Consider the following 11,797-nt stretch of genomic DNA (forward strand, 5'->3'; position numbering starts at 1 on the left):
CTCTTTTCGAGTATTGGGTTCAGATCTGTGGTTGCTACTACAGATCTAGACTGGTCTTGACTCATGAATCTGGAAAGTGATAGATTTGGGGCTTGATTGAGAGTGTCCTTGCCTTAAACCTTCATTTTAGCTTGATTAGAGCTTGTTGAGCCTTGCATGCACGTAAAGTTGGAAACTTTACGTGTGGATCTGGCCCTAGGAGTCCAGATCTGTGTATTGGAAGCAATGGAATGGCCTGTGATCGTCTGAATGAAGATATTACGTATGGACTCAGCGAGTCTGGGAGATGACTCGGCGAGTCGGGCTAGATATCAGACTTGAGTCGCATAGTAACTCGATGAGTCACATGGGTAGACTCGGCGAGCTATATGATGATGGGCAGGAACTCGACGAGTTGGAAGAACAACTCGGCAAGTCTTTTGAAAATTGCCTTGGACTCAGCAAGTCTGTTCTTGGACTCGGCGAGTCTGGTCGTAGAACCCTAACCTTTTCTGGTTGAGTTGTAAATCGGTGAGTCGAGGGATGACTCGGGGAGTTGAGCAGGAAGGGACTCAGAACTTGTTGGACTCGACGAGTCTTGGGGAGACTCGGCGAGTTGAGTCGTGACATGGGAGTTTCTGAGCATAGGAACTCGACGAGTCAATGGGTTGACTCGGCGAGTAGGGTCAACCGGGAAGGTTGACTTTGACAGAGGACTTTGACTTGGACCAAGGGTTGACCAGTTTAACTTCCAATGGTATTTTGGTAATTACTGGTGTTTATTGGTTTTGGTTATTTGGCAATGATCAGTGGTGGAGTTCGTGCTGGTGGTCGGAGCAGCGTGATCTTATTTCTTCAAGTTGGCAGTTGCAGGTGAGTTATCGTCACTATCTCAATAGGGTCTAAGGCACCAAGGCCGGCCCTTTATAGGATGGGAATCCGGGTAGTTGTTTGTTATGTTATTACTTGCTATGTCTACATCCTGGTAGTTAGGATGGTAATTATTAGAGACCTGGTTAAGGTTGGTATCATGGTATATAGGATGATACTATATTAGTGACCGGTTAGGTTGGTATCCTGGTTAGGATGTTGCTATGTCATGTGATCTACTAGATTGGTTGATTAGTCATGAATTGCTATATGATTATAAGTTTATGTGCACATGGTTGTTGGACTGGGGTTAGGTTGAGGCGGGTCCTGCTTTGTGCTATAGGCCAACATATCCAGGGCGGACCGGTTAGACCGAAGGTCCGGCGAGCAGTCCGGATAGGCTGAAGGCCCCAAGAGGACGGACCAGACATGCCGAGGCTCGGAGAGTTGACCAGACAAACTGAAGGCCCGGTGCGGGAGGACCAGTCACACTGTAGACTCGAAGAGAGAGAGAGAGAGAGAGAGAGAGAGAGAGAGAGAGTGGACCAGGTGGACTAAAGGCCTCGTGTAGGCGGAGCAGTCACACTGTAGACTCGATATGCATGGTTGTTCTATTTATGATATGATATGATATGTGTATGGTATTGTGGTTGGTATTTTGGGGGTAACTCACTAAGCTTCCAGGCTTACAGTTTCAGTGTATTGTTTCAGGTACTTCAGGAGACTGTGGCAAGACGAAGGTGTGATCATACCGCTCCTCAGTTTTATGTTGATGTTCTGGGATACTCTGATAATAAAAGAATTGAAAACCTTTTATGTAATAACTTAATGAATATGGGTTGTTTTGAAAAGTTCAAATTGGTTGTAAATTTTTATGGTGTTACAAGTTGGTATCAGAGCCTTGGTTTGAGTGAATTGGAGGAACATTCGTGTGAATCCAGTCTCAAATCAAGGAGAGTTTTCAAAGTAAATTAAAATGGTTTTCAAAAATGAGTATAGGAGGATACAGAGGTACGATCAGCCAGAGCCAGTAAGTAGACCCCAAAATACCATACAAGTTATTTGATTATGTGAGATGTTAGAACAGCATGCTAGTACTAGGCTAAGGATCTCCAGGAATTTGCATGATAGAATTGCCTGATTATATGATGCCTGTTAGCCTAGGGTTTCCTTGTATGAAATTTACATCATTACTGTAGTTATTTAGTGTATGCATCACGGCCATATATAATTAAGATCTTATAGCCCTAGAATGTTTGATTTGGCCTTATGTTCTGTTCTTGTTTGAGTGGGAGCTTAGGGTAGGATTGGATATTCGAAAGTCTATTGGGTCCCTCGTTATGTATGGCTAGCATACACTAGTTCTGCAGGGTTGGTGGAAGTTTCATGGATGGGTGGGTTGCGTAAGACCGGTAGGTTGGTTATGGGATAGTGGTGCTCCTCTAGGAGTGGGAATTGAGTGTTCGTTATGTATATGTTATTGTTAGGGTGTTGTGGTGATATTTGATACAAATATGGGTAGGTGTGAAAGGTAGTATGGGCCCGTACTATTGAAAGCATAGGACCCATATGCGTGTCAAGGAAGTCACAACCCCTAGGGTTTTGTTGGGAGCTAGTTCTCGGGATTATTACGAGGAATGCCTAATATTCTTGTGGCGTATTTTCAGTATGGTGATTACGAGACGTCTCGGGGCAGGATCCGGTTTGGGATCGGGATCAGGTGAGGGTGATTAGGGTGGATCAGTACCACCTGAGGTCATTGGTCAGATGCGTACGGACGAGCTGGATGCCAGGATTCACGAGATCCTGCATGATGAGGTTGCTGCTATGTTTCGGGCTGAGTTGTCGGAGATGTTTGGGTCAATCAAGACTACCATGGTTGACTACTTTGATGAGCGCTACGCAGCTCTCACAGAGGTGGTTGTCGTGGCTGCTACAACGGCAGGGGAGGAGCTGGTCGAGGTTTTCAGTATCGGGACTTCGATAATACGAAGCCCCCTACTTTTGATGGAGTTCAGGATCCGATCGTTGCTATGAGGTGGTTATCAGACGTGGAGGGTTGTTTCTTCACGTGTTTATGCCCTGCAGATCAGCGGGTGAGGTGTGCTCTGAACCTTTTGAGGCTCAGAGCGAAGGATTGGTGGAGGTTGACTACGGGATCTTATTCGGATGCGCAGCGGGCTGCCGTTACATGGGATCAGTTCCGGGAGATGTTCAGTACCCGTTATGTTCCACAGGTTGAGAGGAGGAGATTGGCTCAGGATTTCCTGGAACTAAAGCAAGATTCGGAGTCGGTGACGGAGATCACCATGATGTTCACGGAGAGGGCAATGTTTTTCCCTGAGTTTGCTTCGGAGTAGGCTCAGATGTCTCGATATCTAAGTATGCTCAAGAAGGATATCAGACAGTTTGTGTCCACGCAGAGGTGCGAGACCTTACTGGAGTTGCAGGAGGCCGCTGTGCGGCGTGAGTTGGAGATTGAGTTGCAGTTGAGAGAGCAGAGGCAGGCACCGGCGCAGTCGCAACCGACGCCGAAACGGTCGAAGACCGTTGATTCCAGGTTGGGAAGTCAGAGCAGTCGCAGTTGCGAGAAGTGCGGGAAGGGTCATACCGGAGTGTGTAGGTCTGGTGGTGCGTGCCTCAAGTGCGGGAGAGAGGGGAATTATGCGAGGGATTGTCGACAATCAGCCCCGGTTCAGGATATGAGGATTTGTTATCATTGCTACCAGGTTGGTCACGTGAGGGCCAATTGTCCACAGCTTGTTGCCAGACCGGTGCAGACTCCAACACCGGCCACTTTGAGGATTACTGGCGGGGGTCAGGGTGGAGCGGAGCCTCCGAGGGCTCAGGGTCGTGCTTTTCAGGTCACAGCAAAGGAGGTCAGGGTAGAGCCGGACGCAGTTGCGGGTATGTTTTCGTTTCATTATTGTCTGGTTATCTGGTTATTTATGTAGTATTGTATTTTATTCGCCGTTCTGCGTGTTTCATGGTTTGGTTGGGAGTGTTAGTAACTAGGAGTTGTAGGTGGTTAGCATCCAAGGGATTGATGGTCAGAATTTGGTTATATGGTCTTGTTGTCGGGTATAGCAATTGTGATTTGATAAATGGTTAGTGGAGAGTCGAACTCCCTTAGAGTTTGTGATGTGCGATGCCGGGAAGTAATTTTGTGGAGGTTGCTCGTTTCAGAGGAAATCAGTTCATGGATAAGAGGAGTATGATGAGTAGGGATGATTGATTTATGTTGGTTGAGTCACCGGTGGTTGGTAGTCAGTGCTCTAAGTGGGGAGAATTGGAAAATTCTTAGGAGGATCGACAAGCATTAGAGGTTGATTAGCTGTTTGGGATTCAGCAGTGCTTCAGTCAGCCAAGAGTGTGGACTGGTGTGAGTAAGTGACAGGCAAATGGGTCGGGGTACAGACCAAGGTTTTCGGAAAAGGTGATTGGTTGTTGTGAGGCCTAGGATTAGGCCGGGATCTAAGTAGATGGAATGGAGTTAGAGTTCGGAACCCCTTGAGAGATAGAACAATGTGTATGGGAAAGATTCCCAGGAAGGATAGTTCGGGATGATGTATGATAGTTTGAGCGGTCCGGGGAGACTGAAGGCCGATGGGCGTACTAGTCAGGCCGAAGGCTCGGAGAACGGTCCAGACATGCTGAAGGTTTTGAGAGTGGTCCATATTGGCTGAAGGCCTGGTAAGGCGGTCCAGTCATGCTGAAGACTCTGTATGTGTTGATGGATCTATATAAGGAGATGGATTGAGTATGTTGCGATGCAATAACGAATAGTAGGTCTGGCCCGGGTATTGATCCTATTAGTGGAAGGTGGTGCATGGGCTCGAGAGTCCTTGCGAGCAGATTCAGAATGTGTGTGATGCATGGAATAGCTGTTACTCTACCAGGGATAGTGTAGAGTGGGGTGTGAGCACCATGGCACTTGTCTGAAGTCGCAAGGTTGACAAGTAGATTTCCTTGGATAAGGAAAGGGAAGGTATGTAACTCCGGGAGGAGTACTGGTTCACGGAAGTGAAAGCAGTAGTGAGAATGGATGATTGAGAGTATTTCAATTATGGTTGTTGAGCACTGTGATTGTGCCAGTGGTATGGAAGCACATCCGGATTGGGTGTCTGTTGAGATTGCGGAAGAATTTCCGGTAGTATAGTACCAGAGGAGTTCGAAAGGGATGCAAGGGTGGAGCCTTGGGTTTCCAATATGGTTGTGATCAGGAGGTTATGTATGTAGCGGTAATTCATCATGGGGATGTTTGGAGGTATCGTCAGTATGTCGAGTTTTTACAGCCCGAGGATGTTAGAGCAGGTTCAACATGTGTATGTGAGTGTAGAGGAGAGCTCATTGGAGTTACTCAAGAGCTGAAAGAGGTGTCATCCTGTCAGCACGGAAAGAAAAGAGTTAGATTCGGAATGGAAGCGAGATGAGTCCCAACAGTGAAATTCGATGAAATTTATGCTAAGCAAGGTAAGGGATAGCAGTTGGTACCAGGTCAGGACCCGGTGGTTCAGGATGATATCTAGTTTGTAAGAGAAAAGTGTTTATGTGATTTATACGATGGAAGTATCATCGGGTGATCATTGGTTAATAAGGGTTGTTATCAGAGAAAGAAGCTGGTGGCCTGCTTGAATCAGTTTTCATAACTCTGCAAGGGAAGAGTTGGACTTTATAGAGGTCTGATAGCAGTGTTCGGAGGAACCTGGGTCGTTTGATGCCAGGAGGTGCATTGTTATCAGGACCCGGTGGTTCAGGATGATATCTAGTTTGTAAGAGAAAAGTGTTTATGTGATTTATACAATGGAAGTATCATCGGGTGATCATTGGTTAATAAGGGTTGTTATCAGAGAAAGAAGTCGGTGGCCTGCTTGAATCAGTTGTCATAACTCTACAAGGGAAGAGTTGGACTTTATAGAGGTATGATAGCAGTGTTCGGAGGAACCTGGGTCGTTTGATGCCAGGAGGTGCATTGTGAGAGTATTATCTGGAAATGCATCACTGCAGGCTTCGAGGACGATGCCTAATTTAAGTAGGGGAGAATTGTAACATCCCAAAGTAGGAATCAAGAGTTCAGGGGTTAAAAAGTGTAAGTTTGGAAGAGAGGAACTCGGCGAGTAGGAGTTGCAACTCGTCGAGTCTATGCGTGTGTTGGGCACATGTTAAGTGACCGAACTCGTCGAGTCGGAGCCTGGACTCGACGAGTCCGTGTTGTAATGAGAAACCCTAATTCTTGGGGTTTGCACCCTATAAAAGGAACCTTAAGCCCCACCCCAGCCTCTTTAGCACCCCCCTTTGATGTCCAGAAGCTTTCCCCATCATTTCCAAACCCTAATTTGAGAGTGAGAGGGATTTAAGTGTGTTGTGGAGCTTAGAGAAGAAGGATACTTGAAGCAAGAGTTGGTGGGATCATAGAGGAGCGAAGTGGATTTGATTTCCTTGCTTGTTGGCATTAGATTAAAGGTAAAAAGTTGTTGCCTTGACTTTGTTGTGCTTAGATTGTTCATGAATGAAGTTTTAGGGCCAAATTGTCATATATGAGTCTCTTTTCGAGTATTGGGTTCAGATCTGTGGTTGCTACTACAGATCTAGACTGGTCTTGACTCATGAATCTGGAAAGTGATAGCTTTGGTGCTTGATTAAGAGTGTCCTTGCCTTAAACCTTCGTTTTAGCTTGATTAGAGCTTGTTGAGCCTTGCTTGCACGTAAAGTTGGAAACTTTACATATGGATCTGGCCCTAGGAGTCCAGATCTATGTATTGGAAGCAATGGAAAGGCCTGTGATCATTTGAATGAAGACATTACATATGGACTCGGCAAGTCTGGGAGATAACTCGGCGAGTCGGGCTAGATATCAGACTTGAGTCGCATAGTAACTCGGCGAGTCACATGGGTAGACTCGGCGAGCTGTATGATGATGGGCAGGAACTCGACGAGTTGGAAGAACAACTCATCGAGTCTTTTGAAGATTACCTTGGACTCGACGAGTATGTTCTTGGACTCGGCGAGTCTGGTCGTAGAACCCTAACCTTTTCTGGTTGAGCTGTGAATCGGTGAGTCGAGGGATGACTTGGGGAGTTGAGCAAGAAGGGACTCAGAACTTGTTGGACTCGACGAGTCTTGGGGCGACTCGGCGAGTTGATTCGTGGCATGGGAGTTTCTGAGCATAGGAACTCGACGAGTCAACGGATTGACTCGGCGAGTAGGGTCAACCGGGAAGGTTGACTTTGACAGAGGACTTTGACTTGGACCAAGGGTTGCCCAGTTTGACTTCCAAGGGTATTTTGGTAATTACTGGTGTTTATTGGTTTTGGTTATTTGGCAATGATCAGTGGTGGAGTTCTTGCTGATGGTCGGAGCAGCATGGTCTTTTTTCTTCAAGTCGGCAGTTGTAGGTGAGTTATCCTCACTATATTGATAGGGTTTAAGGCACCAAGGTCGGCCCTTTATCGGATGGGAATCCGGGTAGTTGTTTGTTATGTTATTTCTTTGCTATGTCTGCATCCTGGTAGTTAGGATGGTATATGTTAGAGACCTGGTTAAGGTTGGTATCCTCGTATATAGGATGATGCTATATTAGTGACCGGTTAGGTCGGTATCCTGGTTAGGATGTTGCTATGTTATGTGATCTACTAGATTGGTTCATTAGTCATGAATTGATATATGATTATATGGTTATGTGCACATGGTTGTTGGACTGGGGTTGGGTTGAGGCGGGTCCTGCTTTGTGCTATAGGCCAACATACCCAGGGCGGACCGGTTAGACCGAAGGTCCGGCGAGCAGTCCGGATAGGCTGAACGCCCCAAGAGGGTGGACCCGATGTGCCGAGGCTCGAAGAGTTGACCAGACAGACTGAAGGCCCGGTGCGGGCGGACCAATCATACTGTAGACTCGGAGAGAGAGAGTGGACCGGGTGGACTAAAGGCCCCGTGCAGGCGGACCAGTCACACTGTAGACTCGATATTCGTGGCTGTTCTGTTTATGATATGATATGATATGTGTATGGTATTGTGGTTGGTATTTTGGGGGTAAGTCACTAAGCTTTCAGGCTTACAGTTTCAGTGTATTGTTTCAGGTACTTCAGGAGACCGTGGCAAGGCGAAGGCGTGATCGTACCGCTCCTCAGTTTTATGTTGATGTTCTGGGATACTCTGATAATAAAAGAATTGAAAACTTTTATGTAATAACTTTATGAATATGGGTTGTTTTGAAAATTTCAAATTGGTTGTAAATTTTTATGGTGTTACACCACGAGCGGTTGTCACTGCTGCTTGGAAAACAGCAGGGTCATCCTGAGGAGGTGGCGGCGGCAGTGAATTTGTTGGAGGGTTGGTTTTCCTCCTGTTGGACTTCTTTGTAGGCATCTTTTTCTAAAAAGATTCAAAAGGAAATAACAATAAGTCCTCTATAGTGGTCATGAGTTAGGTGATATTGAACAAGATATATCTTAGTCCTAAACACATTATAACCTTACTTTATAGTGTACCCTCAGGGATCTACAATAGAGGTTTACTAATATAACCAAGTAATCATAGATTTTTAATTGTGAGGATTAGTAATACTTGTAATGAATCGCTATAGTGTTGTAGTGCCATAAAATACTCCTATAGTATTTTAACTTTATGTTTGGTTCTAGTGTTTCTCTTTATATATAGCGTTGGTAAGTTTTAGACTTGTCGCAACACCACAATCACTCCCAAACACATGTTGGTCATATCTCAGACAAATATAGTTGATCAGGTTATACTTATCCCATATATGATTACATGACTATTTAAGTTTAACTGTAGTGTCCAACTCATCCTGAATACTTTTATGTAGTTCTTACTGTGATACTGCTTCAAGTGTGTATGCATACTTGTATACTTTTTTATAAAATACTTATATTTTAAAAGTATACTTTTAGTTCTAAGTGCTTCGGCCCTATAGTGTTTATAGTTGTATATCTTATAAGGTTTGATATACTTAGTTCACTATAAACAATGCTCTGATACCAATATGTCACACCCGCAAACCGGAACGACGGAAACGTTTGGGGGCGGAGGATGTCATGTAAAGTATCACAACAATTGTATAACAGAAATCAAAGCAACACAACCATTACATTGATAAAATATTGTATTTACATATGTTCATAACATAGTTTGTATGACACCAAAAGATATATCAAAAGTATAAAAGACGAGACTCTATAAAGCTCCATCTTCTCAAAACCCTACAGGTGTACCTGTCTATTGATTCCCAAAGAATACAAGTGATTTTGAAAGTGTATCAACATTTAAGTTGGTGAGTTCATAAGTATGGTTTAGTGATGGAAAGCTTGTCTCTGAACTTTGAAAATACTAGTATGTTTTTCCAAAAAAATCCAATATTTTCTATAGTGAATGTAATGTAGTCATGTATGTTCCTTGAAATGTATATTGTATTAGTGTACTCAGTATTAGAAAACTATGTATTGTATCTATATTCATATGAAAACCTTGGTATGTATACCTGGATAGCAACAGTTGTAGTGAAAGTAGTGTATTGTAGTAGCATTTGTATAAAAACCTTAGTATGAATGTCTAGTTACTACCAACTGTTGTATAAGTAGTGAATTATAATTTTATTTATTAAATTAAAACCAATGAAGTAGTGTAATCCCATAAACGAATCGCTGCTTCACCAAAATCTCAAACAACTCTCTCAACTCCTAAATCTATCAATACGAAAATATCACTTAGTTCAACACAATAATCCTCCTTAGGGTAAAATGACCATTTTACCCCCTAGACCAACTTGGTCCATATCTAAGGCTCAAAATCATAATATAAAAATCCCAACACTGTATGGTCTTCCCAAACCCACTATTGTCCCACTAATGGCCCAATTTGCTACATTGGGTCCAATCCCCTTAATGGGCCTTACTTTAAGCTCAAACATATCCTTGGCCCATAACAAATAACTCCCGATGGCCCATCAAAGCCCAAATTATCAAGCATGGCCCAAATTGTGGCCCAATAACACAAAGTCCATACTGACAGATGACGTGGGGCGTAAATCTACGTACGCTAAGCGTACAGGAAAGAAGGTGTGTACGCTGGGCGTACTTGCATGTACGCTCAGCGTAAATCCCCTGTTAAGTCCTTTTCCCATTAAGGGCTTAATACTCCACTTTAGAAACTGTAATCACAAATCCTGATCCTTTTCCACGTCTTAATCCATAAAGTCATTGACTTGGTGACTTTACTTGGCCCAAACAAGCCCGAACTCCAAAAATGATGCATTACTTCTATGAAGAGGGCTAGATCTCATGCATGAACCCATTAAGAGATTCAAGATGTAGACTTTACTACTTATGGGACCCTTTTACTCTGAGGGTGGCAACCCTAAGCTCAAAAACGAGATTTCATCATAAAGGTCCATCTTGGGACCAAAATGACTCCAAAACCAAACTACACTAGATCTAAGTATTCTTAGGTAAAGTTATGAACTTTATACCTCCAATGGGTTCCAAATAATGATGTTGTACCAGATCTATGAGCTCAAACTTCCCAAGTTCTTCCTTGATGTTGGGTCAAAATATGGTTTATACTTTGCTTTTCTGGGAAATTATATTTTTCTGTAATATTTCTGGAGTTGCCCATGTTTACGGTTGAGTTTACGGTCGTAAACCCATTTACGGACCATGTTCTCCGGCCCATATCCAACATGTATATATATATATAGGTGTTAGGGTGAGGAGTAGAGATTGATGAACACGAAGGAGTTTACGGCTAGAGAGGAGAGAAACGGGAGCTTTTATGTGTTGTGAATCTTTTGTATTTGGAACTTTAATTCTAATCAATTCATACAGAGATTCATATTATTCTTCTTCTCCTAGTCTTCTATTTGATCTGACATCATCCTTTTGATTAGGATTCCGCACCATTAAACGGATCTGATTGATACACAGGCAGATTAAGGACTTACAATTGGTATCAGAGAAGGACTGGCGTCAAAGGCATTCTACAGTCGTTTATTTGGTACTAGTTCGCGCGTTTCAGCAAAGGGGATTTATTGTTGCATCCAAAAATCGAAGATTATGTGTTCTCGGTCCAAGCTTACGGCCGTAAACACTGAGTTCACGGCCGCAAACCAATCAATTTCATCGACCGTGAAGTCTAGATTCTTGGGCCGTAAACCTTATTTTGGTGCAAGTCGATTAATCTTGAAGACCGTATTGAATTAATGAAAGTAAAACAAACTAATTGAAAGTAAAATAAATTGATTTCTTGAATTACTGTTGAAGTTTTTAAAACGAAAAATCATCAAGTTTATGGCCGCAAACGATTTACGGCAGTGAATTATTTCTCAGCGGTAAATATGTTTTCTTTTAACAGTTATTTTTAATTCATCTTTAAATCTTAATTAATTTTAACTTAAATAAAAAATGGAATCACAAAATCAAAACCATTTTCAAGAGCTCGATGCTGTTATGGGCACCACCACGCGAATTCCAAGGCTTATGTCTGCTGATGGGTTCCCTGAGTGGAAATATAGAATTGAAAAATACATAAAGATGAAGGATTTCAAGATCTGGAAATGTGTCATAAAGGATCCAATCAGAATCACCACTGCAGTTGGGGGACAGGTGGTTGACAAGAAAATTGAAAACTACACTGATGAGGATTTTGAGAGTGTAGAAGAATAGGAAAAGGCATTGGCCATTTTGACTATGGCCCTATCACCAGACATTGCTCAGGGGTTCATAGAGTATACTTCTGCCAAAGCACTGTGGGAAGCCCTTATTGAGGTATATGAGGGAAATGAAGACATGCGAGAAAGTCGTCAAGATATGCTGAGGTAACGATTCAACATGTTTAACTATGTGCCTGGAGAGACTCTTGAGGCTCAACTGCAGTGGTTCACAACTCTTAATACGGAAATGACTGTGGCAGGGATCTTCTATACAAAGTTGGAAATTAA

Source organism: Lactuca sativa, chromosome 3 (assembly GCF_002870075.4).
Source record: "Lactuca sativa cultivar Salinas chromosome 3, Lsat_Salinas_v11, whole genome shotgun sequence".
NCBI classification, from domain to species: Eukaryota; Viridiplantae; Streptophyta; class Magnoliopsida; order Asterales; family Asteraceae; genus Lactuca; species Lactuca sativa.